This window comes from Mirounga leonina, unplaced genomic scaffold, assembly GCF_011800145.1.
Source record: "Mirounga leonina isolate KUSES-001 unplaced genomic scaffold, KU_Mleo_1.0 Mir_167, whole genome shotgun sequence".
In the NCBI taxonomy this organism is placed as follows: domain Eukaryota; kingdom Metazoa; phylum Chordata; class Mammalia; order Carnivora; family Phocidae; genus Mirounga; species Mirounga leonina.
In genome coordinates this window covers 2,070,547-2,094,844 of record NW_023270422.1, presented here as the reverse complement: position 1 = coordinate 2,094,844, position 24,298 = coordinate 2,070,547, and the positions used below count along the sequence as shown (strand labels likewise).

Genomic DNA, 24,298 nt, shown 5'->3' with positions numbered 1-24,298 from the left:
TCCACGAGGCACTCCTGAACCTTCCTTTGCATCCTCGGGACAGCTCCGTCGCATGGGGGCAAGTGAGCCGGGCACCTAGGAAAGGCACCAGGACTGGGATCTTGCCTGGGGAAAAGTCTCAGCCGGCTGAGTTAGAAACTCCTGGGATACCAGCCTTTGCTCAAGAGATGTGGTCTATCACATGCCTACAGCCTAGTAGCTACTCCCCAGGAAGAGTGCCATCTTCAAGCGCCAGTCCCAAGCCAAGGCTCTGTCCCCTGATGCCCTGGGGGCACTCCCCTCCTGTAGGAGGCATGTGCTCTGCAGGCAGCAAACCTTCAAAGGCACCTGGAGGACCCAGAAGCAGAGACAGAAAGGAGAGGGTGGGGACCTGGGGCCAGGTGGGGGAGGGGTGACTCACTGGGGGTTCCTGCACTGCTTCCTGGGACAGCCAGGCACCCTGGCCAGAGACAGGTGGGGTCTGCACTCACCCTCCGATTAAGCGGATCAGACCAGTATCCAGCACAACAGCGCAAGTAACACTGGAGAGGACAGGAAATGGGGCGGCAACTTTTCCAGATACCCTGTGGCAGGCACGGTCATCGGCCTACCTGTGCTCAGGTAAGAGCCCTGCTCTGACAGGGACAAGCAAGCCACAGACCAAAAGCACCTGTGCAGGTAAATGGACCCAACTACATTCTGGGTCCTTCTATTTTGTTGTTTTGATTTTGCTACAAAGCACAAGGAGGTACCTCTGGGGTGTTGGGGGTGTGCAGCCAAGAGCGCGGGAGCAAATGAGCCACTTGTTCTGGTCAGCACCACTCCTGGGATAGGCCGGGTCAAGCTGCTGCCCGTCTGCTGCCCCATGACCCCAGCAGGCCCCAGGCACAGCCTGCTCTGTGGTGGGAGGTGGAGAGAGCAGGGATGCGGTCCCTGAGCCACACATTCTGAAGCTGCAAGGATGTCGAGGGGCAAGAAGGATCTTCTGTGACACCGTTTGGGGGATGCCCTCTGACCCCCTTCTGAGACAGGAGGATGGAGGAGAGCAGAGGCCTTTCCAGAAGTGGTGGGACTTGGAGGGGAGCCAGGGAGCCATGGAGTGCTGCCGCTGAGCAAGGGTGTGGAGCACTTCCCATGCTGCTGCTAATGACCAAGAAAAGACCTGCTTTCAAAGCCTGGGGTGCACGTGAGCGGCAGAGGCCGGTGGAGGTGGGGGCCACGGGGGGCAGACACGGGCCAATATCTTCAGGGATATTGGCTCTAACTACCAGGAGTCTCCCGGGAAGCACGGCGTGTCATCAGTGCTCATGAGTCTCCTCGAATGAATTGGCAGCCAGTGGTTTCCTCGTATCCAGATAGAAGTGGGGACTCTCACGTGCAGGACCTTCCCGCCTGCTTGCTATTTTATTTCCTGGGGTCACTGTTGCCTTAGCAGTCCCTAACCCACCAGCAGCCACCCGCACATTCCATTAGCCCGGTCACGCTCCTCGGGCCCATTAACCAGCCAGGTAAATCAGGACTTAACACCAGGCGGAGCCACTTACCTGCGAGGCCAGCCTTCAGGCCCCCCCAGCAGTTGAGGAAATCATTACCACCTCTCAGCACACAGCCCAGCCCGCCCTTCTGCTCTGGACATTACCCAAATTCATGATCTTATTTATTTGGGTCCTTTCTCTTTTCTTTTTGATAAGTCTGGCCAGGGGTTTATCAAGTCTGTTAATTCTTTCATAGAACAAGCTCCTGTTCCATTGATCTGTTCTACTTATTTTATTTTTATTTCTATATCTTGATTTCTGCTCTAAACTTTATTATTTCCCCTCTCCTGCTTGATTTAGGCTTTATTTGCTGGTCTTTTTCAAGGTCCTTTAGGTATAATTTCAGGTTGTGTATATGAGACATTTCTTGCTTCTTGAGGCCCATATTGCAATATACTTCTGAAGGCATGTTTGTTGATGCACTTGAATAAGGAGCATCTCACAAGGAGCAGTGAGGTAAATGAGTCTCATTGTCTGGGGATATATTTTGGATCTGAGCCCCCTCCCCATCAATCTAAGCAATGAGAGAGGAATCCCAGTCTTGGAGAATCACACTGGAGAGATGGACACACCCTGGGAGAGATGGAATGGGGCACATGGTGATGGACCACTGGACAGGAAAATGGGGCCAGAGAGTCTCACTTCCCATGGTGGTATTAACTATCCACCCTGTCATGTTCTCTCCTGCCTCTAAGGGCTGAGCCATTCTGAGCCCGTGAGAAGTTCTGGCTGCACTCTCCCATAGATTTGAATCTCTCCGTACACACCACTACCCACATAGCACAGTGATAGTTGGCCTCATCCTCAGGCTGAGCCCCAGCCATGGTAAGGGTGGTTTTGTTCCCAGAGATGGATCCAGAGAAGTGATCAGGGACCTCAGAGGGATGGTTCTTTATCCAGTAGATAAGGGTGTGGGGAAACCAGCCTGGGGTCTGCTAGTACCAGCCAGGGCAGTTACTGGTAGAGACTTACCCAAGCCTAGGACCACAAGTGAGTATGACCATCCCTCTTAGAGACACTGCCAGTGATGGCTCCTGGGTCACCACAATCTGACAACCTTCCCCTAAAACCAAAGGGAGATGAGCGCTGTTATGGGAGACAAGCGTCACCCTGAGACACTGTTGTTATGTGTCCCACCACAGTTGCAGAGTCCCTTCATCTGAGCAGAGCCTTTAGTGAGGCACCTGAGAAGAACCACAGTCCGGGCCATGGCGGTGACCTTACAGGACGTGGCCTCCTCCGCTTCCTGAGCTGGAGTGGGGTGTCCTTGGGAAATTTTCATGCCCTAAACCCATTAGAAGGATAAGATATTTCATGCCACTCCCCCTGCTTGTGCTCTCTCTCTCTGTCAAATAAATAAATAAAATCTTAACAAAAAAAAGTCAGGGTAGTGTTTATGGTGGAGACATTTTAAGGATCCTGCAGGTTCCAGATATTTATACAGTCAGACCACTGTTCTGCCTCTTGTTTGCCTTCAGCATTCAGGTAGACTCACATAATCTGGGTCAGAGAGATTCTAGTGCCATCTCCTATGGGTGAGGCTGAGAAGCTAGCTCTGACCCTCCATCTGCCCTGGACCTCTCAGATTTGCTCCTCTCTTGTAATTGGACCACCAGCTGAACTTTGAAACTAGATCTAGTGAAATATTCAAGGGCTAAGCCTGCATTTGCACTAAATAAATTTCTGAAAACTCTGGGCAATGCAAGCTGTGCATATTGCGTCACTTTTCCAGTGGCTGCCATCATAATTTGGGAAATGCATCTGTATGGAAGTAAATGTGGGGCGTGTTAGTTTGCTAGCTGCTGTAACCAAGTACTACAAACTAGGTGGCTTAAAATAATAGGAATGTATTCTATCCCAGTTCTAGAAGCCAGAGTCTGAAATCAGGGTATTGATAGGGCTATGCTGTCTCTGAAGGTTCCAGAGAAGAATCCTTCTTTGCCCTTTTCTAGTTTTTTTACTTGCCAGCAATACTTGGCATTCCTTGGCTTGCAACCACATCACTCCAACTTCTGCCTCTGTCTTCACAAAGCTGCCTTCTCACTCTGCGTGTGTGTTCACATGGCATTCTTCTCCCCGTGTGTTTATGTCCAAATTTCCCTCATGTTTTAAAGACATTTATCATTGGATTAGGGCCCATTTAATCCACTTAAATCCTGTATGACTGTGTTTTATTTGATTGATTCATCTGCACTCTATTTCCAAATAAGGCCCCATTTGCATGTGACCATTATTAGCATGGTTTAGAACTTCAACAGAACTTTTTCTTTGGTGGGGGCGGGGGGTGGTGCACAATTCAACTTACAGCCTGGGACAAAAAATGTATCAAGAATCTCTTTGAGAATAATATCTACTTAATAAAACTAGTCTGATGATTGGGTACATTTAATTCTTCCACATAACATAAAAATAAGCCAGTCCCCAAGCTCTTTGTCCATCCAGCTGTCTTAGATGGCATTTTCATTCACTGCATGAGATTTTGATGTTGAAGAAGCAGCACCATCGATATCTGTGCTCCTTTGTTCAGTGCAACCTATGAGGAAGAGCCATTCTGTTGAACTCATCCTTAAGATACAAACCACACACCCGGAGAACATCTGACTTACACTGGGACAGCCCAGTCCTCAGCTGTTCCATCATTGTCTTATTAACCTACATCTTTGGGTGTTGACAAACCCCAACAAACATCTTGACAGCCTTTCAGCCTCTGATGGGCCAACAATGACAGAGAAAGGAGACCAAGACCTCAGAAAATCTGTACCCATGAGGCATGTGTGGTGGACTAGTCACGAGGCTTTGTCATTATACAAATGGGAAATCTTATGAAGTGATCAAATATATGTCAACAAATTGACCCAATCCTTGTTATTGTAGCAGGAAATGTCCCAAGGGCTGATAGAAGATCATGGCTGTCATTATGATCTTTTACGTCATATGTTGTCACACAAACTTCTTGCTCTCCTTCATCTTACAACCCACCACATTCTTCGGCCTGAATATTCTTTTCTGACAACCCTTTCTCCACTCACTGCATAAATCCAATTAATCATTTGGGGCTTAGTTTCCATTATCTCTTGTGCTTAGAGTGTGCCTGTCATATAATAGGTACTTAATAACATTTGCATGATGTATTTAAGAAAATATTGAAATTCATTTTATCTTTCAGATCATCTTTTTCATAATGTCCCTTTTCTTTTGATTATACTAATTTTGGAATCTTGGCCCAAGGAGAATGTGAAAACCGTCCTTCTTAAAGCCTGACTATGAGATGTGAAACAGGTTCTGGAATGTATCCAAAAGCTACCTCTTTAGCTACATAGCAGAAAGGTCTGGCCATTGTAACTTCAGGAGAGAGTGTTTTCCTTATCTAAATTGGTGCAGAGCACTGATGAGTTGTTCTAAAACAAGAAATGAAGGGCTATAGAGAGTGTCCGTTTTGTCTCCCACCTCCCACCACTTTCACAAGTGGGGAAACTGAGGTTCAGAGGGGAAAGAGTGTGGTGCAGGCAGCATGGCAGTTGGTGGAATACTTAGGATTAGAACAAACTTTCAGGACAGTGCTCCTTCCTGCTCCGTCCAGATTCAAGCTCAAACTGCAAAATAATATCAGTAATGCTGGAAATGAAGAAGTGATTTATGACACAATGTCAGTATCACATAACTTTTAAAAATGATTCTTTAAGATGTTACATTGGTCTTGATACACCTTTACAAATATTAATTTTAATGGATATCTCAAAAGCCTTTCATGACATAGACCACAGGTTACCTTGGGCAGGAACAATTGTCTGGCAGCTCTCAACATGCAGTCATGCAGGATCCTAAATAACATTGTCAATCTCAGTGTTGTGTTTCACAGAGGACTAACTTGGACCTTCAGCAACATCCTTGCCATATATCTTTGGAAGTTCTGGTCCTGAGAAGTTTATCACAATAAATGGAGGCTCTGGTCAACAATTAAAATAAAAGGACCAGAGACATTTTCTGGAAAGTAAGAGAATACATCACTGGATATCGAAATTCAAAAGGGTTGTCACAGTGGAGATGCTCTTGGCTTCTGACTCCTGTTGGTTTTGAGGACTTCTCCAAAGGTGGGCACCAAATGCTTTCTCTGCCCAGTTCTGACACTGTGACCGGTGGCATGCATTGATGAGGTGGTAACTGGGTGCCACCTTTAGTGGGAAAGAGTTACCACAGAGCAGAAGGTCACATCAGAACTGGTTAGGTCCATGCTGGAGTGTCCTCACTAGGGCCCAGGGACAGTTGCTTTCTTACTGGTAGCTTCATCTTCATTCTGCATTGAGCTGGATGTGCTCATGTTGACTCGATCACTAAGGCCTCTAGTGACACTGTCGTAGGATGGTGGGAAGGATGTGGTAGATGCAGTTTCAGATTTGTCTGGGAGTGTGCAATTTTCATTTGCCATGAATACAACAAAGGCTGCACCTGGGGGTGACACAGCCTCCTCCTCAGCCCTGGGCACACCTGGGATTGTCATGGAGCGGTCTAACATATAGCTCCAATAGGCCTTTTGAATGACAGTAGCTGAAATGTCTTCCTGCTTCCACCAGAGGGTGGTTGCTGTTGGTTCATAAGATGTTTTTGAAACATTATTTGCCATAAACATCTCTTCAATATTTGCCTTCAGAGAATCCAACTCCCCAGATTCTCCCAGAACATTCTTAGTGAAGGCAAAAAGAATGTCCAAACAGTGAATCTTATCTCCAGGGACCAAGGGTAGGTCTATCTGGATTAATAGATTCCGATTGGGTTTTGGGATTCGCAGGGGGCCTGAAAGGGTGTCTGCAAAGGCTGAGAGGCAGAAAAGGTAATAACCTGAGGGACCTCTGGGTCGAACTTCTCCCGGGTCTCATAGAACATGTCAAAGTCATCCTCACTCAAAGGTTCACTGCTCTCTTGCGTGGCCACATTGAAGTTCTCCAGAATCACAGCAGTGTACATGTTGACCACGATGAGGAAGGAGATGATGATGTACATGGCGAAGAAGAGGATGCCCATGGCTGGGTTCCCACAGTTCCCCCAGGAGCCATTGCTGTTGGGCAGATTGGGGTCACAGAAAGGGGGTCCTGTGTTGAAGATAAGGCTGAGGAGACCATCCCAGCCAGCTTGTGTGGTGATCTGGAAGAGGCACAGCATGCTGTTGGCGAAGGTCTGGAAGTTGAACATGTCATCAATGCCAGCCTCCCCGCTTACATGGGGGAAGCTGGCTATGCCGAAGATGGAGTAGATGAACATGACAAGGAAGAACAGCAGCCCTATGTTGAAGAGGGCAGGCAGGGGCATCATGAGGGCAAAGAGCAGTGTGCGGATTCCCTTGGCTGCTTGTATCAGCCTGAGGATGTGACCAATTCAGGCCAGGTGGGTGACTCAGAAGAATGTTGGGGAGAAGTAATTTTCAAGTGATGTAAGAACTGCAGAAAATGTCAGGCGCTTAGAAGAGGGGGAAATGATCTAATTAGTATTTGCAAGCATGAGCCTTCTTCGTCAGCCTTCATGGTCAAAGCCCTATCTTCTGCAGCCTAGTTTAAGTGGAAGGGAGTGCACCTTCTTCCACATGTACACAGCCCTTGTCTGGTACTGTCTATGACACAGGCCCTACTCTTCCCTGAGAATTCAGCCTTGGGACATGCTTTTTCCTCCACCTTTTCCTGGTTCTGTGCTCTGTGAAGGCCAGGATCCCCTGTGATTCATCTCCCCATCTCCTATTGTGAAGATTGACTCAGTTCCTGGCACATGGTCCTGTGATAACTGTACAGAGCCTGGTATTAATTATAAGGGGGCCTGAAGAGTCGGGCAACTTGCTGACAGCTAAAGTACACAGGCTTTGAATGGCCAGCTGTCTGCATAATGGCTTTTATTTGTTTCATTCATCTCCAGCTGCATTTGAACTCTATGTTAGGGCCTGGGGATGGGCTTGTTTAGGGTCAGTTATGGCCCTCCCACCCCCCAACTATGAACAAAGTTGGAAAGATGAAGAATGTATATGTCTTCCTATATGATATCTAACTTGAAGATTTGTGAAGCTTGATCTTGGGGCCGCGGATGCCTATTGGGACCACGAAAGATAAGATGAGGCCTTTAGGTCAGACAGGATTCAAAGTCTCTCAGGGCAAATGGTGAGGAGTGTGGTGGCAAGCTCTCTCTCCTTGCCAGGGTTCCCTTGACCCTCTTCCCCTACTTGCCTTTTGTCATATGAATATAGATGGTCACAGTATTGTGTTGGAAGGCGGAAGGAAATGGGACGACGTCTGGGAAGTAATTATAATATTGTATTATAAAATGTTTATGAAAGTCCCTCTCTTAAAGCAAGTTTAACTGGGATATTTTTCCACAGCGTGGGGTATGTGTCTATATAACCTACTAAGATTCTGCCAGCCAACAAGTCTACATAATACTTCAAGGGAGTATGAGTCTTCATACTTGTAACAATTAGATACTCAATTCATGTCTTGCTAGTGGGAAGGAAGAAAGGGAGAGAGAGAGGGCAGAAGGATGAAGAGGTGGATTCTTTCGCTTGTTTTCCAGGTGTCTCTATGACTGATTTCTAACCAAGGGATGATGTTGCTGTGTAGGTCATAGGAACTGGTAGTTAAGGTGTCCCCATCATAGAATGGAGTACTTTGAGTATATTTTATTTCTATAGTGTTGTTATGGGAAGTCACATAAGCAAGCTCTTTTCTCTACTGTAATGTCAAAATGACCTTTAGAGTTTCTCACTTTGGAAAGCAAACAAACAAAACAAACCTCCCACACAAAACCAGGAGCAACAGGAAAATAAAACAAAACAGAAAACAAAAATAAATGTTAACCTCCCAAACAAAAAAAATACAACCCAAGGCTGTGTTTCAGCACCAGGGTGGGGAGATTGATGAAGTGCTGCCAAGTTATACTGAGATGCTGTTAGCTCTTGAAGGTAAATCAATGGAAAATTAAATCTACAGCTATGCTCTGACGTGAAAAGTAAGCAGGTCATGATATAACAGGTCAGGATATATTTATAATGCAAAGTAAAGCTGATGCACTGTCATTTGGCCTTTGTAGGGCTAAACTTTGCCTAAACCACAAGAAGGCTGAGGACATTCTCTTGGTTGTTGGTAGAAGGCAGCTAGTTCATTTGAAGGACATTAGCCTGGTCAAAATTCAGCTCTACCCTTTACAAACTGTATGACTTTGCATAACTTTCTTAATCTGTAAGGCTCAATTTTAAATGTATAAAATGAAGATAATAACACTCCTTCAGAGAGCTGTTGTGAAGATCCAAGGAGCCCAGCCCAGTTCTCAGAAGTCAGCAAGCACTCAACTGTAGTGGCTCCATTCCCCACTTTAGCTTCTGACTTTATGAGTTTTCTCTGAACACTCATTGGCCCCCAAATACTGGGCCTATTATTCAAACACCCAGACTATGCGTAAGAGCGCTGATCTCTTGGCATTGATCTTGGACTTGTCTATCACGCACATTCCCTAAGCAGACAGTTATATAAAGATTTAACTGCAGATCCTTGACTTAAGAATCTCCTTTGAACACTCTTAGTCTTTGCTCACTCTTCTGGCAACCACCTCCTTTTCCAGAAAGTATTTACTGACTCACCTCACATCATACCACCCATTCTCCTCTTTGAAGACCATCAAGATAAGGCCCAATGGAAGTTCCATCATCTTATATTCTCTGGAGGAGTGACTGACTGTCCCCATCAGCCCCAAAGTTCAGGCAATGGGCTATGCACACAGTAGGTGTCTATAAACACTTTGTGACAACATGGAGAATGCCAATGGAAACTCTCCATTTCACAGAGAGGACAGGGGCATTTTAAATCTGCTGCTCTTGGAAAGCAGCAAATACTGGGCTCCTCTAACATATAATGTATATTGAAAAAGTTTGTTGGTTGCCCTCTTGGTTTTGAAAAAAAAAAAAAAAAAAACAGCCCAAACAACCCCAAGCAGAGTCTGGGCTTCCCCACCACCTGTGAGCCCACTTACTCCAAATGGAGAGGACCACGACAATGAAGTCAAACACATTCCGGCCGTTGGTGAAGTAGCGATGCCGCAAGGCGAACAACTTCATGACATACCCACCCGTGAAGGCAGCCACAAAGAACTGACTGATTTTGTTAAGGATTTTTGTCTTTTCTTCACACTGCTCATCAGTCTCCACCATCATGGTGATCATGTTGAGGCAGATGAGGACCAGGATAATAATGTCAAAAGCTTGTCTGATCACAATGTCAAAGACAAAGCCCTGGTACTTGCTCTGAGAAAACAAGAGATGGTCCATCAGGGCCTTTCTGGCCAACCTACAAGAGGCATCTGGAGAGGCTGCCTTCTCCACAGATGGCTTTATAAAATCTAGCTCTTATCTTCCTCACACCACATCCAAAGAGAAGCCAAGTCCTGTCCTTACTCCTTCCAAAATCTTATTCTTAGTTGATTCTCCTTCAATGCCTCAATTCAAGTCCTTGTTGCCTTTCCCACCCCCTTGAAGTCACCAGGCACTTTTTCCTCACTGGTGCACCATTTGCAAGCTCTTCCCATCACATCTCTTGGCTATCCAGATCCCAATCGTCCTGAGTGATCCATTTTTCTTAAGCCCTACTCCTTCCAGGGTGATCTCCCTAATCACCTAATCACATCACACCACATTACCTATTTCCTCTCTCCTCCCACAGCCTTTGTAGTCAGTCTTAAGTTCTGGCATTTCATGTGTGCTTCTCTTCTTCTCTACTAGATAGTGAGCTCCTTGAGGATGAGGCCATGTCTTATTTAACATTGTGTTCCCATAGTGCCTGCAGAGCATGAGTTCAAGAACTGCAAACTCAGTGGCTGCTCATTCTCCCCCACCCCAGGTACACCAGGACAAGAGGGTAGGCCTGGAGTCCTTCTTGTTTCCCACTGTAACTTGCAAACCTTTGCTCCTCCTGCATCTTGCAAAACCCTTCCTCCTTTGAAGCTTGTGTCATCTAGGTAGTTCACCTTCACCTCTTCTTCACTGCTGCCACTTACAAACCTCCTGGTCCTTTGGCTTCATTACTGAGGAGTGAGCTTTTGGCCAGACTTGCCCACTCTTGGCTACTACCTCTTGGTTCCTTAGCTAAATCTCTAATGACCTAGCTGTTCCTAGCTTAAAGAAAAAAAAATCTTCTGAACCTTACATCTCCCTCCAGCTACCACCCTACTTTTCCCCCTACTTTCACAGCCAAATTCTTTTTTTTTTATTCTTATATTATCCCCATACATTACATCATTAGTTTTAGATGTAGTGTTCCATGATTCATTGTTTGTGCATAACACCCAGTGCTCCATGCAGAATGTGCTCTCCTCAATACCCATCACCAGGCTAACCCATCCTCCCACCCCCTCCTCTCTAGAACCCTCAGTTTGTTTTTCAGAGTCCATCATCTCTCATGGTTCATCTACCCCTCTGATTCCCCCCCTTCATTCTTCCCCTCCTGCTACCTTCTTCTTCTTCTTTTTTTTTTTCTTAACATATATTGCATTATTTGTTTCAGAGGTACAGATCTGAGATTCAACAGTCCTGCACAATTCACAGCACTTACCAGAGCACATACGCTTCCCAGTGTCTATCACCCAGTCACCCCATCGCTCCCACCCCACCCCCCACTCCAGCAACCCTCAGTTTGTTTCCTGCGATTAAGAATTCCTCATATCAGTGAGGTCATATGATACATATTTTTCTCTGTTTGACTTATTTCGCTCAACATAATACCCTCCAGTTCCATCCACGTCATTGGAAATGGCAAGATCTCATTCCTTTTGATGGCTGCATAATATTCCATTGTATATATATATACCACATCTTTTTTATCCATTCATCTGTCGATGGACATCTTGGCTCTTTCCACAGTTTGGCTATTGTGGACACTGCTGCTATAAACATTGGGGTGCACGTACCCTTTCGGATCCCTACTTTTGTTATCTTTGGGGTAAATACCCAGTAGTTCACAGCCAAATTCTTGAAGGCATTTTGTGCAATCACTGTTCCCATTCACTTCCCAATTCACCTCCAAATGGCTTTTGTCCCCATCCTGCCACTGAGATGGTTCTCGTTAAGATCACCAATGACCTCCAGAATGTAAGTCCAAGAGCACTTGTTTGGCATTGCTTGCCACACCTGCCACCTTGAAACTCTCCTTTCTTAGTCTCCATCATGCCTTACCTCCCTGGTTCTTTTCTTGCCTTTCTGGCTATTCTGCTTTGAGTCTTCTTTATGCAACCCTTAAATGTTAGAGCACCTCAAGTCTCAGGCCTAGGCACCCTTTGCTCATCACCCCATTCTTTCTCTCTTAGGAATCTCTCCAACCTGTGAATTGGTATGTGTGTGATTTTCGCTAATTTTTTTTTTTTAGAATTTTGTTTATTATGTTATGTTAGTCACCATTAAGTACATCATTAGTTTTTGATGTGGTGTTCCATGATTCATTGTGTATAACACACATTTTTTTCCTATGTCACAGGACTATAGTCTCTTTGAGGGCAGGAATTTTGTAGGTGTTGCTCACTGCTCTATCCCCAGTGTCTGCTGAGTACATGGCATGTAATAGATGCTCAGTAAATAGATGAATGAATGGATGACAGAGGGACAGCTCTGAATTACTCACACCTCAAATAAAATTAGAAGGCCACTCTATTCTATACAACAGGCAATTACTGAATGTATACTATGTGCCAGACTCTGTATGAGTGGAGGCAGAGAGGACCCTGTTATGAGTCTCACCAGGGAGCTCACAGGAGCTGCAAAGCAGACATGGGGAGGAGGGCTGTGACAGAGGCTGGGTCTTGCTTTCTGCTTCCAGGTGGGGAGAGGTTGCTACCCTGTGGGTTAGAGCAAAGAACCAGACCCAGTGGCTCTGGGTATAACTGCTGGCCCATGTCTTTTCTGGAGTGGGAGGGGGATTGAAGAGCCACTAATAACTTCCATTTCATCACTGAAAATGGTGAAAAAATAAAGGGCCATTCATGACCACACAACTTCTAATTAAACAGAGCAGGTGACAACATTACTAAGTTGTAGGCATTGAGTTTGCCCTGGATATTTGGATGCTGGGGAATGGAGCAGCTTGCTGGCTACTCTTGGCTTAACCTGTGGGCAGGGTTCACTTCTTTGCAACCCTCAGTGCTCTCAGAGATGATGAAGTGGGTGACTGATGATGTGATATTCTAGAGCCTATTATTTTCCTATAAAGTGAAGTACGTGAAACCTGCTTTTAGTAAATTCTATAGCAGGGAATGTCATAGAATAAAATTTCCCAGTCTTGTGGAAGCTGTAGTCTTTGCTATGGATGAAGCATACAATTTAGAACTTGAACTTTGCCAGTGGTGAGGAGGAATGTGAGTGTGTGTGTGTGTATGTGTGTGTGTGTGTATCCCAGGTTGACCCTGCTGTGAAATGGCACCCATGCACCTGTGGGGCAAAACTCCTGTGTCAATGCTCAGCTTATGTGACCAGCTCAATCTGTTGGGACTGCTAAAGGAAGAAGATGAGCATTCCAGTGCCAATAATCTAGTGAAAAGAGAGTTGGATCTGGGAAGGTAAATCTTAGGGAGGAGTGGGGATTTCTCTTTTTGCTTGTGTTTCTTTCTTGGCTCTGGACTTTGAGGAAGGCAGATGATCAGGCTTGTCCCACTGGGTGGTGGGTGCCGAGATGTTGTCTGCCATATGGATGCTGGCCAGGAGCAAGGATGGGCCAAGACTTGTGGGCCCTGGAGATCAGCCAAATGCAGTTGCTGCTTGGGCCCCTGCCCTGCTAATTTCCCCTTTGGGACCCCTAAGACTTCAAAGTCTTGTTTAAACGTTCCAGCCTTGCCTCGGCTATGATAAGGGGAACAAAGGAAAAAAGTGTTGGCTATGCTTGGAACAGAGTATTAAGGAGAGAGCCACATTCCTCCACTAAAGCTAGAACAGTGTTGGTAGTTAATTAGTAATACACCCCCTTCCCATCTAAAGGGATGATGAATCTCAGAAACACAGTTGGGCTGTGAGGTCTCACTTCCCTTATCCATGTGGCGAGCCTCCCCCATTGCCAACCTTGGAAGGTCTTGGTTATGGCTTGATCAGGAGAAATGGTGATTTTGTCATAGGTCTTCCTGCCCAGCCATTGACTTCCACTCCGACTGTAGTGTCTGGAATTTTAACATTAGGTTCCTACCTTTGTATTAAGATAGTGTCCTCTCCAGGGTCCCTTTTTGAAATGCAGCTCATCCTATCCCAGTGAAATTGTCCTCCTTGAAAGGAGGAAGTTATGGTGGCCTGTGGGATTAGTTGATAAAAGTGGAGAATCTGAGATGTTATAGAGAGATTGAGCAGTGTGTAGGGCAAGGTACTAACAATTGTCATGATTTTGCCAAGGGACGTCCCTAGCACAGACTCCTTACTTTCTGGTTCAAGTGTAGATTCAGCATCAGTCCAGCCACCACTGAAGGCCAGCAGGGACTCAGCTGCTTGTTTCTCTGTAAGTCTTAGGATCCTCCTCCCCTGACTTGATGCCGATTAGCTGGGCTCAGCCATTTACCTGCATCTTTTAATTCTGAGCTTGTTCCTGCCTGACAGAGTACTCCCTGAGCCTTAAGGCTCACTCAACCCCAGATATCTTGATTTGATGAGGGATTTGGAAGGAAATCTCTCTCCCTACAGAGGTCTGAACATCCTATCACCCCTCATTATAACACTTCTTATCAGAATTGACCATAGGGATACATTTATGACCACTGTTTCCAAGTAAAGTATATCCAAAGGTCATAGCATTTTTTTCTCCCGTAAATGTTTTCAAAACTATGTGCTTATGAACTTTTTAGTAACTTATACAAACCCCATACCTTAATTTAGAAATCCTAATGCCTTGGTCACTAGAATATATGCCTCCTTAATTCTAGGGAAATTCCTCTCCTATGTTGTAGGTCCTTAGGCTTTGCCCTGATGGTGGTGGTGGTGGTGGGAGGGGGTCTAATGGCATAAGCACCTGTCATTTTCTTCACAGATACTGCATCTTAACCACAGAAAGGTTATGTAAATGGACAAGGTGCCAATTCCATTCTGTTGGCTCAGAAATTCTTGGAAGAAGTTCCATTGTACATTTCCTACATAGCAATACTCCCACTCTCAAACCTGTTCATCCACTCTCAACGGAAGCCAACTAGAGGTTTGACATTTTCCATCTCCTGGTGGAGGACCAAGAAGAACCTAGGTGATAATATGTATGGTTTGAGTGTTGCATTTCATGGGGGAATAAAAGGGCATGTCTCTCTTTTCTTTTTTTTTTTTAATTTTATTATGTTATGTTAGTCACCATAAATACATCATTAGTTTTTGATGTAGTGATCCACAATCCATTGTTTTTGTATAACACCCAGTGCTCCATGCAGTATGTGCCCTCCTTAATACCCATCACCGGGTGAACCAATCCCCCCTCCCCCCTCCCCTCTAAAACCCTGTTTGTTTCTCAGGTCCATAGTCTCTCATGGTTCATCTCCCTCTCTGATTGACCCCCTTCATTTTTCCCTTCCTTCTCCTAATGTCCTCTGTGCTATTCCTTATGTTCCACAAATAAGTGAAACCATATGATAATTGTCTTTCTTTTTTTTTATTCTTATGTTAATCCCCATACATTACATCATTAGTTTTAGATGAAGTGTTCCATGATTCATTGTTTGTGCACAACACCCAGTGCTCCATGCAGAATGTGCCCTCCTCAGTACCCACCACCAGGCTAACCCATCCTCCCACCCCCCTCCCCTCTGGAACCCTGTTTGTTTTTCAGAGTCCATCGTCTCTCATGGTTCGTCTACCCCTCCAATTTTCCCTGCTTCATTCTTCCCCTCCCGCTACCTTCTTCTTCTTTTTTTTTCTTAACATATATTGCATTATTTGTTTCAGAGGTACAGATCTGAGATTCAACAGTCTTGCACAATTCACAGCGCTTACCAGAGCACATACCCTCCCCAGTGTCTATCACCCAGTGTCTATCACCCTCCCACCCCACCCCCCACTCCAACAACACTCAGTTTGTTTCCTGCGATTAAGAATTCCTCATATCAGTGAGATCATATGATACATGTCTTTCTCTTCTTGACTTATTTCACTCAACATAATACCCTCCAGTTCCATCCACGTCGCTGCAAATGGCAAGATCTCATTCCTTTTGATGGCTGCATAATATTCCATTGTATATATATACCACATCTTCTTGATCCAGTCATCTGTCGATGGACATCTTGGCTCTTTCCACAGTTTGGTTATTGTGGACATTGCTGCTATAAACATCGGGGTGCACGTACCCCTTCGGATCCCACCTTTGTATCTTTGGGGTAAATACCCAGTAGTGCAATTGCTGGATCATATGGTAGCTCTATTTTCAACTTTTTGAGGAATCTCCATACAGTTTTCCAGAGTGGCTGCACCAGCTTGCATTCCCACCAACAGTGTAGGAGGGTTCCCCTTTCTCCGCATCCCCGCCAACATCTGTCGTTTCCTGACTTGTTAATTTTAGCCATTCTGACTGGTGTGAGGTGGTATCTCGTTGAGGTTTTGATTTGGATTTCCCTGATGCCGAGCGATATTGAGCACTTTTTCATGTGTCTGTTGGCCATTTGGATGTCTTTGGAAAAATGTCTGTTCATGTCTTCTGCCCATTTCTTGATTGGATTCTTTGTTCTTTGGGTGTTGAGTTTGATGAGTTCTTTATAGATTTTGGATACTAGCCCTTTATCTGATATGTCATTTGCAAATATCTTCTCCCATTCTGTCGGTTGTCTTTTAGTTCTGTTGACTGTTTCCTTTGCTTTGCAAAAGCTTTTTATCTTGATGAAGTCCCAATAGTTCATTTTTGCCCTTGCTTCCCTTGCCTTTGGCGATGTTTCTAGGAAGAAGTTGCTTCGGCTGAGGTCAAAGAGGTTGCTGCCTGTGTTCTCCTTTAGGATTTGGATGGACTCCTGTCTCACATTGAGGTCTTTCAACCATTTGGAGTCTATTTTTGTGTGTGGTGTAAGGAAATGGTCCAGTTTCATTCTTCTGCATGTGGCTATCCAATTTTCCCAACACCATTTGTTGAAGAGACTGTCTTTGTTCCATTGGACATTCTTTCCTGCTTTGTCGAAGATGAGTTGACCATAGAGTTGAGGGTCCATTTCTGGGCTCTCTATTCTGTTCCATTGATCTATGTGTCTGTTTTTGTGCCAGTACCATGCTGTCTTGATGATGACAGCTTTGTAATAGAGCTGGAAGTCCGGAATTGTGATGCCGCCGGCTTTGCTTTGCTTTTTCAATATTCCTCTGGCTATGCGGGGTCTTTTCTGGTTCCATACAAATTTTAGGATTATTTGTTCCATTTCTTCAAAAAAAGCGGATGGTATTTTGATGGGGATTGCATTGAATGTGTAGATTGCTCTAGGTAGCATGGACATCTTCACAATATTTGTTCTTCCAATCCATGAGCATGGAACGTTTTTCCATTTCTTTGTGTCTTCCTCAATTTCTTTCATGAGTATTTTATAATTTTCTGAGTACAGATCCTTTGTCTCTTTGGTTAGATTTATTCCTAGGTCTCTTATGGTTTTGGGTGCAATTGTAAATGGGATCGACTCCTTAATTTCTCTTTCTTCTGTCTTGTTGTTGGTGTATAGGAATGCCACTGACTTCTGTGCATTGATTTTATATCCTGCCACTTTACTGGATTCCTGTATGAGTTCTAGCAGTTTTGGGGTGGAGTCTTTGGGGTTTTCCACATAAAGTATCATATCATCTGCAAAGAGTGAGAGTTTGACTTCTTCTTTGCCAATTTGGATGCCTTTGATTTCTTTTTGTTGTCTGATTGCTGTGGCTAGGACTTCCAATACTATGTTGAATAGCAGTGGTGATACTGGACATCCCTGCCGTGTTCCTGACCTTAGGGGGAAAGCTCTCAATTTTTCCCCATTGAGAATAATATTTGCTGTAGGTTTTTCATAGATGGCTTTTATGATATTGAGGTATGTACCCTCTATCCCTATACTCTGAAGAGTTTTGATCAAGAAAGGATGCTGTACTTTGTCAAAAGCTTTTTCTGCATCTATTGAGAGGATCATATGATTCTTGTTCTTTCTTTTGTTAATGTATTGTATCACATTGATTGATTTGCGGATGTTGAACCAACCTTGCAGCCCAGGGAAAATCCCACTTGGTCATGGTGGATAATCCTTTTAATGTACTGTTGGATCCTATTGGCTAGTATTTTGGTGAGAATTTTTGCATCCATGTTCATCAGGGATATTGGTCTGTAATTCTCCTTTTTGATGGGGTCTTTGTCTGCTTTTGGGATCAAGGTAATGCTGGCCTCATAAAATGAGTTTGGAAGTTTTCCTTCCGTTTCTATTTTTTGGAACAGTTTCAGAAGAATAGGTATTAATTCTTCTTCAAATGTTTGGTAGAATTCCCCTGGGAAGCCATCTGGCCCTGGGCTTTTGTTTTTTGGGAGATTTTTGATGACTGCTTCAATTTCCTTAGTGGTTATAGGTCTGTTCAGGTTTTCTATTTCATCCTGGTTCAGTTTTGGTAGTTGATACATCTCTAGGAATGTTCCATCTCTTCCAGGTTATCTAATTTGCTGGCATAGAGTTGCTCATAATATGTTCTTATAATTGTTTGTATTTCTTTGATGTTGGTTGTGATCTCTCCTCTTTCATTCATGATTTTGTTGATTTGGGTCATTTCTCTTCTCTTTTTGATAAGTCTGGCCAGGGGTTTATCAATCTTGTTAATTCTTTCAAAGAACCACCTCCTAGTTTCGCTGATCTGTTCTACTGTTCTTTTAGTTTCTATTTCATTGATTTCTGCTCTGATCTTTATGATTTCTCTTCTCCTGCTGGGTTTAGGCTTTATTGGCTGTTCTTTCTCCAGCTCCTTTAGGTGTAGGGTTAGGTTGTGTACTTGAGACCTTTCTTGTTTCTTGAGAAAGGCTTGTATTGCTATATACTTTCCTCTCAGGACTGCCTTTGCTGCATCCCAAAGATTTTGAACAGTTGTGTTTTCATTTTCATTGGTTTCCATGTATTTTTTTAATTCTTCTTTAATTTCCTGGTTGACCCATTCATTCTTCAGTAGGATGCTCTTTAGCCTCCATGTATTTGAGTTCTTTCCGACTTTCCTCTTGTGATTGAGTTCTAGTTTCAAAGCATTGTGGTCTGAAAATAGGCAGGGAATGATCCCAATCTTTTGGTACTGGTTGAGACCTGATTTATGACCTAGGATGTGATCGATTCTGGAGAATGTTCCATGGGCACTAGAGAAGAATGTGTATTCCGTTGCTTTGGGTTGGAATGTTCTGAATATGTCTGTGAAGTCCATTTGGTCCAGTGTGTCATTTAAAGTCTTTATTTCCTTGTTGATCTTTTGCTTAGACGATCTGTCCATTTCAGTGAGGGGGATGTTAAAGTCCCGCACTATTATTGTATTGTTGTCGATGTGTTTCTTTGCTTTTGTTATTAATTGCCTTATATAATTGGCTGCTCCCATGTTAGGGGCATAGATATTTACAATTGTTAGATCTTCTTGTTGGATAGACCCTTTAAGTAGGATATAGTGTCCTTCCTCATCTCTTCTTACAGTCTTTGGTTTAAAATCTAATTTGTCTGATATAAGGATTGCCACCCCAGCTTTCTTTTGGTGTCCATTAGCATGGTAAATGGTTTTCCACCCCCTCACTTTCAATCTGGGGTGTCTTTGAGTCTAAAATGAGTCTCTTGCAGACAGCATATTGATGGATCTTGTTTTTTAATCCAGTCTCATAGCCTGTGTCTTTTGATTGGGGCATTGAGCCCATTTACATTCAGGGTAACTATTGAAAGATAGGAATTTAGTGCCATTGTATTGCCTGTAAGGTGACTGTTACTGTATATTGTCTGTGTTCCTTTCTGGTCTATGTTGCTTTTAGGGTCTCTCTTTGCTTAGAGGACCCCTTTCAAGATTTCCTGTAGGGCTGGTTTTGTGTTTGCAAATTCCTTTAGTTTTTGTTTGTCCTGGAAGCTTTTTATCTCTCCTTCAATTTTCAATGACAACCTAGCTGGATAGAGTATTCTTGGCTGCATATTTTTCTCATTTAGTGCTCTGAATATATCCTGCCAGTCCTTTCTGGCCTGCCAGGTCTCTGTGGATAGGTCTGTTGCCAATCTAATGTTTCTACCCTTGTAGGTTACATATCTCTTCCCCCGAGCTGCTTTCAGGATTTTCTCTTTGTCTATGAGACTCGTAAGTTTTACTATTAGATGTCGGGGAGTTGACCTATTTTTATTGATTTTGAGAGGGTTTCTCTGTGCTTCCTGGATTTTCATGCCTGTTTCTTTCCCCAAATTAGGGAAGTTCTCTGCTATAATTTGCTCCATTATACCTTCTGCCCCTCTCTCTCTTTCTTCTTCTTCTGGGATCCCAATTATTCTAATGTTGTTTCATCTTATGGTATCGCTTATCTCTCGAATTCTGCCCTCGTGATCCAGTACTTGTTTATCTCTCTTTTTCTCAGCTTCTTTATTTTCCATCATTTCATCTTCTATATTACTGATTCTCTCTTCTGCCTCATTTATTCTAGCACTTAGCGCCCCCATTTTTGATTGCACCTCATTAATAGCCTTTTTGATTTCTACTTGGTTGGATTTTAGCTCTTTTACTTCTCCAGAAAGGGTTTCTCTAATAACTTCCATATTTTTTTCAAGCCCAGCTAGTATCTTTAAAGTGATGATTCTGAATTCTAGATCTGACATCGTACTAATGTCCGTATTGAGTAGGTCCCTGGCAGTCGGTACTACCTCTTGTTCTTTTTGTTGAGGTGATTTTTTCCGTCTTGTCATTTTGTGTAGAGGAGAATAGATTAATGAGAGAACAAAATGCTAGCAGAGTAACCACGGCCCCAGAAAATATACTCTATACTAATCAGAAAAGACCTGAAGCAGTGGGATAAGAAAGGGAAAGAGAGAAAAAAGAAAAAGAAAAAAAAAGAAAAAGATAAAGATAAAAACAAAAACGAACAAAACAAAAGAACAACAACAAAAGAAAAACCAGAATGTGATCAAATATGATCTATATGGTATATAGATCAGTGCCACACACTAGATTTGAGGTATATTTTGGTCTTTTAGAAGAAAGTGCCTCCCAAAATTTTAAAGAAAGAAAAACTTATATATGTACAAAAATAAGGGTTGATATGATGAAGGGATGGAATATGACTGTAAAAATGGAAATTATAAAAAATTTTATAAAAGGAATTGATAAGAAGTTGTTTGAAAAAAGAAAGAAGAGGATTTAAAAAAAGAAAAAAGAAAAAGAAAAAAGAAGGGAGAGGATGTGATCACACAGGGGAATAGAAAACACCATATACTAGAGATTTAGGGTATATTTTAATCTGTTAGAAGAAACTATCTCAAAACTTTAAAGAGAGAACAACTTACATATATAAGCCAAAAATATGGGTAACTACTATGAAGGGATAGAATATGACTCTAAAAATGAAAAATAAAAATGTTTTTTTTTTTTAAAAAAGGGATTGATAAGATGTTGGTTGAAAAAGGGAAAAAGAAAAATTCAAAAAGAAATAAAAAAAAAAAGACAGTTAAAAAAATTAACTTTAAAAGACTAAAGAATCATGGTAAAAAAGCCGTGAATTCTATGTGCAGTAGTCCCCTAGCGCTGGAGTTCTGCTGTTCTCATTGATCGGTAAACTTGGTCTTGGCCAGCTCTTCTCGCTGATCTTCTGGGGAGGGGCCTGTTGCCGTGGTTCCCAAATGTCTCTGCCGGAGGCGGAATTGCCCCGCCCTTGCCCCTCCCAGCTAAGTAATCTGCTCGGGTTTGCTCTCCGGGCTTTTGTTCCCTGCGAGCTTTCCGTACAGCTTTGGAGGCGGAGAGTGAAAATGGCGGCCTCCCAATTTCTGCCCCGGAGGAGCCGAGAACTCGGGGCCCCGCTCCTCAGTGAGCCCCCAGAGAAAAGCCGTCAGTCACTCCCGTCTCCCCAGTCTCTGGCCGCACTCCGTGCTCACCCGGCCTGCGACCGCGCGCCTCTATCTCTGGCACCCGACCCCGGGTGGAGTCTCCAAACCCAGAAGATCCCTGCAGTGCACTCCTGCGCGTCTCCTCCCGGGGGAGGAAGGTGAGTCTCCCCGGATCTGGTGCTTGTTGGGTCCCTGCTGGAGGAGCAGTGGCCCGACTGTGCCCCAGATCACAGTTTATGGCAACCCCGAGCTGAGAGCCCGCGCCTGGGCTCCGCCTCTGCAGCCGGCTTCCCTGCTCCGTTACCTGGGAGCTCTGCCACACTCAGGCACCCCCAGTCTTTCTGTGACCCCGAGGGTCCTGAGACCACAGTGTCCCACGAGGGTTCCACCCCCCGCTTAGCCACCAGAGTGACGTCCCTCGGGGGAGCAGACTTTTTAAAAGTTCCGGTTTTGTGCTCCGCGGTTCTATCACTTGCCAGAAGCGGCCGACGGAGGCCCCTCCCCCGCCGTCTATCCTCCCGAATATCGCCTCGGATTCACTTCTCCGCACGTCCTACCTTCCAGAAAGTGGTCGCTTTTCTGATGAGAGAGTTGTTGCTCTTCTTTTCTTCGATCTCCTGTTGAGTTTGTAGGTGTTCAGATTGGTTTGATCCCTATCCAGCTGAATTCCTGAGAGGAGACGAAATCCAGGTCTCCTACTCCTCCGCCATCTTGCTCCGCCCCCCAGTAATTTCATTTTTTTAAAGAAAATTGTTCACCATATATAAGATTTCAAATATATTAGTCCAAAATTGATCATTTATTTTTGTACTTTGATCACTACTTAGCAGTGATTCTTCTTCTTCATTTCTGATATTTATTCATGCCTTTTTTTTTTGGTTAATCAAGAAAAGAATTTGTGAACTTTATTATTTTCTTATTTTGTTTTTCCTTCGTCTTACATTGATTTTCATATTTAAATTTTCATATTGAATTGTTAGCTCATTAATTTAAAATTTCTCTCGTTTTCTACCATATGTATATTCATATTATAAATTCCCTATATCCTTTCATCTACTTCCCACAGATTCTTGAGTATAGTTCCTTTGTGTCATTCAGTTCTCAGTATGTATAATCTCCATTACAATTTCTTCCAGATCCATGAATTATTTAAAATTGCTATTTAGTTTCCAAATGTATGGGTGTATTTTAGCAGACTTTAAAATGCTATTTATAAAATCATTGTGGAGTGCATGTTTTCAAATCTTTGGAATTTTTCAGTACTTCCTTTATGATCCATTATGTATGTACTCAAATTTAAGAAACACATTTTATGAGTTTGAAAAGAATGCATAGTCTGTATCTGTGGAAGTCTGGGAGCTCCCTCTCTTCTGTCTCTACCCCCATTTCCACCCCCATCCCCACCATTTTATATATAAAATATATAAAAGCCACCCCTATCCGGATCTCCATCTCTGTCCCAATCCCCATCCCCATTTCCAACCCCATTCCCTCCCCATCTCCATCTCCATCCATATCCCCATCTCTACTTCCACCCCTTCCCCATCTCCATCCCCATCTCCATCTCCATCCTGATCCCCATCTCCATCCCCATTTCCATCCCCATATCCATCTCTATCACCATCCACATCTCCATCTCCACCCCCATCCCTTTCTCCATCCTCATCCCTTCTCCAACCCCATCCCCATCTCCACTTCCATCCCCATCTCCATTCTGTCCCATCCCCTCCCCATCCCCATCTCCACTTCTATCCCCACCTCCATTCTATCCCCTCTCCTTCCCCCTCCTCATCTCCATCCCCATCACCATCCCTGTCTCCAACCCCATCCCCATCTGCATCCCCATGCCCATCTCCCTCCTCCTCCCCATCCCATTTCCATCTCCATCTCTATCACTCATCTCCATCTCTAGTCTATCTATATCCCATATATCAATTAGAGTGTTTCAATCTTTTTTATTCTTGCTGATATTTGGGAAGCTTGATTTATCTGTTAGTAAGAGAAGTGTGTTAGAATATTTTGCTTTGATTAGGGATTTGCCAACTTGTTACGGTTCTGTCAATTCTTGCTTTGTATGTGGTAAGGCTGACCTATCTGATGTGTGTGTATTGAAGATTATTCATCTCCCAGAGAGCTCTTGCTTTTATCCTTAAAAATGATCATTTTATCCCTAATGATACTTTGTCTTAATGTCTCTTTTGTCTCATATTTATAAAGTCAGTCAAGCTTTCCTTGTTCAGCAATTGCCTTTCTCATCTCTTTATTTACATCCTGTGTTTCCTTGCACTTGGGGTGTTTGGGGTGTTTTTCTCATGCACTATATGTAGCTGAATATTTTGTAACTAGTATGTGCAATAAACATGATTTATGTGGTAGTGAGGGCAGGACTTTAGTTTTGTTCCCTGTCTCTTTAAAGTGAGTTTATTGGTGGTCATGGCTTGGGTAGGTCCCATACTCACCTCCGACTTCTAGAGTGCCGCCTCCAACACATCTCAATTCAGAAATCAAGTAAGTGCAGCTGAGCTGTTCATTGAAATGGTTATATTCATTTACCACTCTGTCCCCCCATGAGCTTTGTGGTTGTGGAGTTGACAGCCCTCACAGAAGTGCCGACTTCGGCCAGGCCAGGCTCTCTTCCTTGGAGAGAAGAGAGGAGTGTATGTGTGTGGGGGGGTGCTTCCTCCTTGCAGGTCCAGCAGAGGTTTTAAACAGCTCTTGTGGGGCACTTTCCGGTTCTTCAGAGCTGTTCTTGCCCACACTGGCAACCCTGTGCAGGAACTCTGGGGTCTGCTCCTCTGGAGGCC

General features: G+C 44.0%; 1 pseudogene; it reads right to left on the bottom strand.

The window, feature by feature from the left end:
* Positions 1-5,760: 5,760 nt before the first annotated feature.
* Positions 5,761-9,807, bottom strand: LOC118016424 (annotated as a pseudogene).
* Between the last annotated feature and the right edge of the window lie 14,491 nt (positions 9,808-24,298).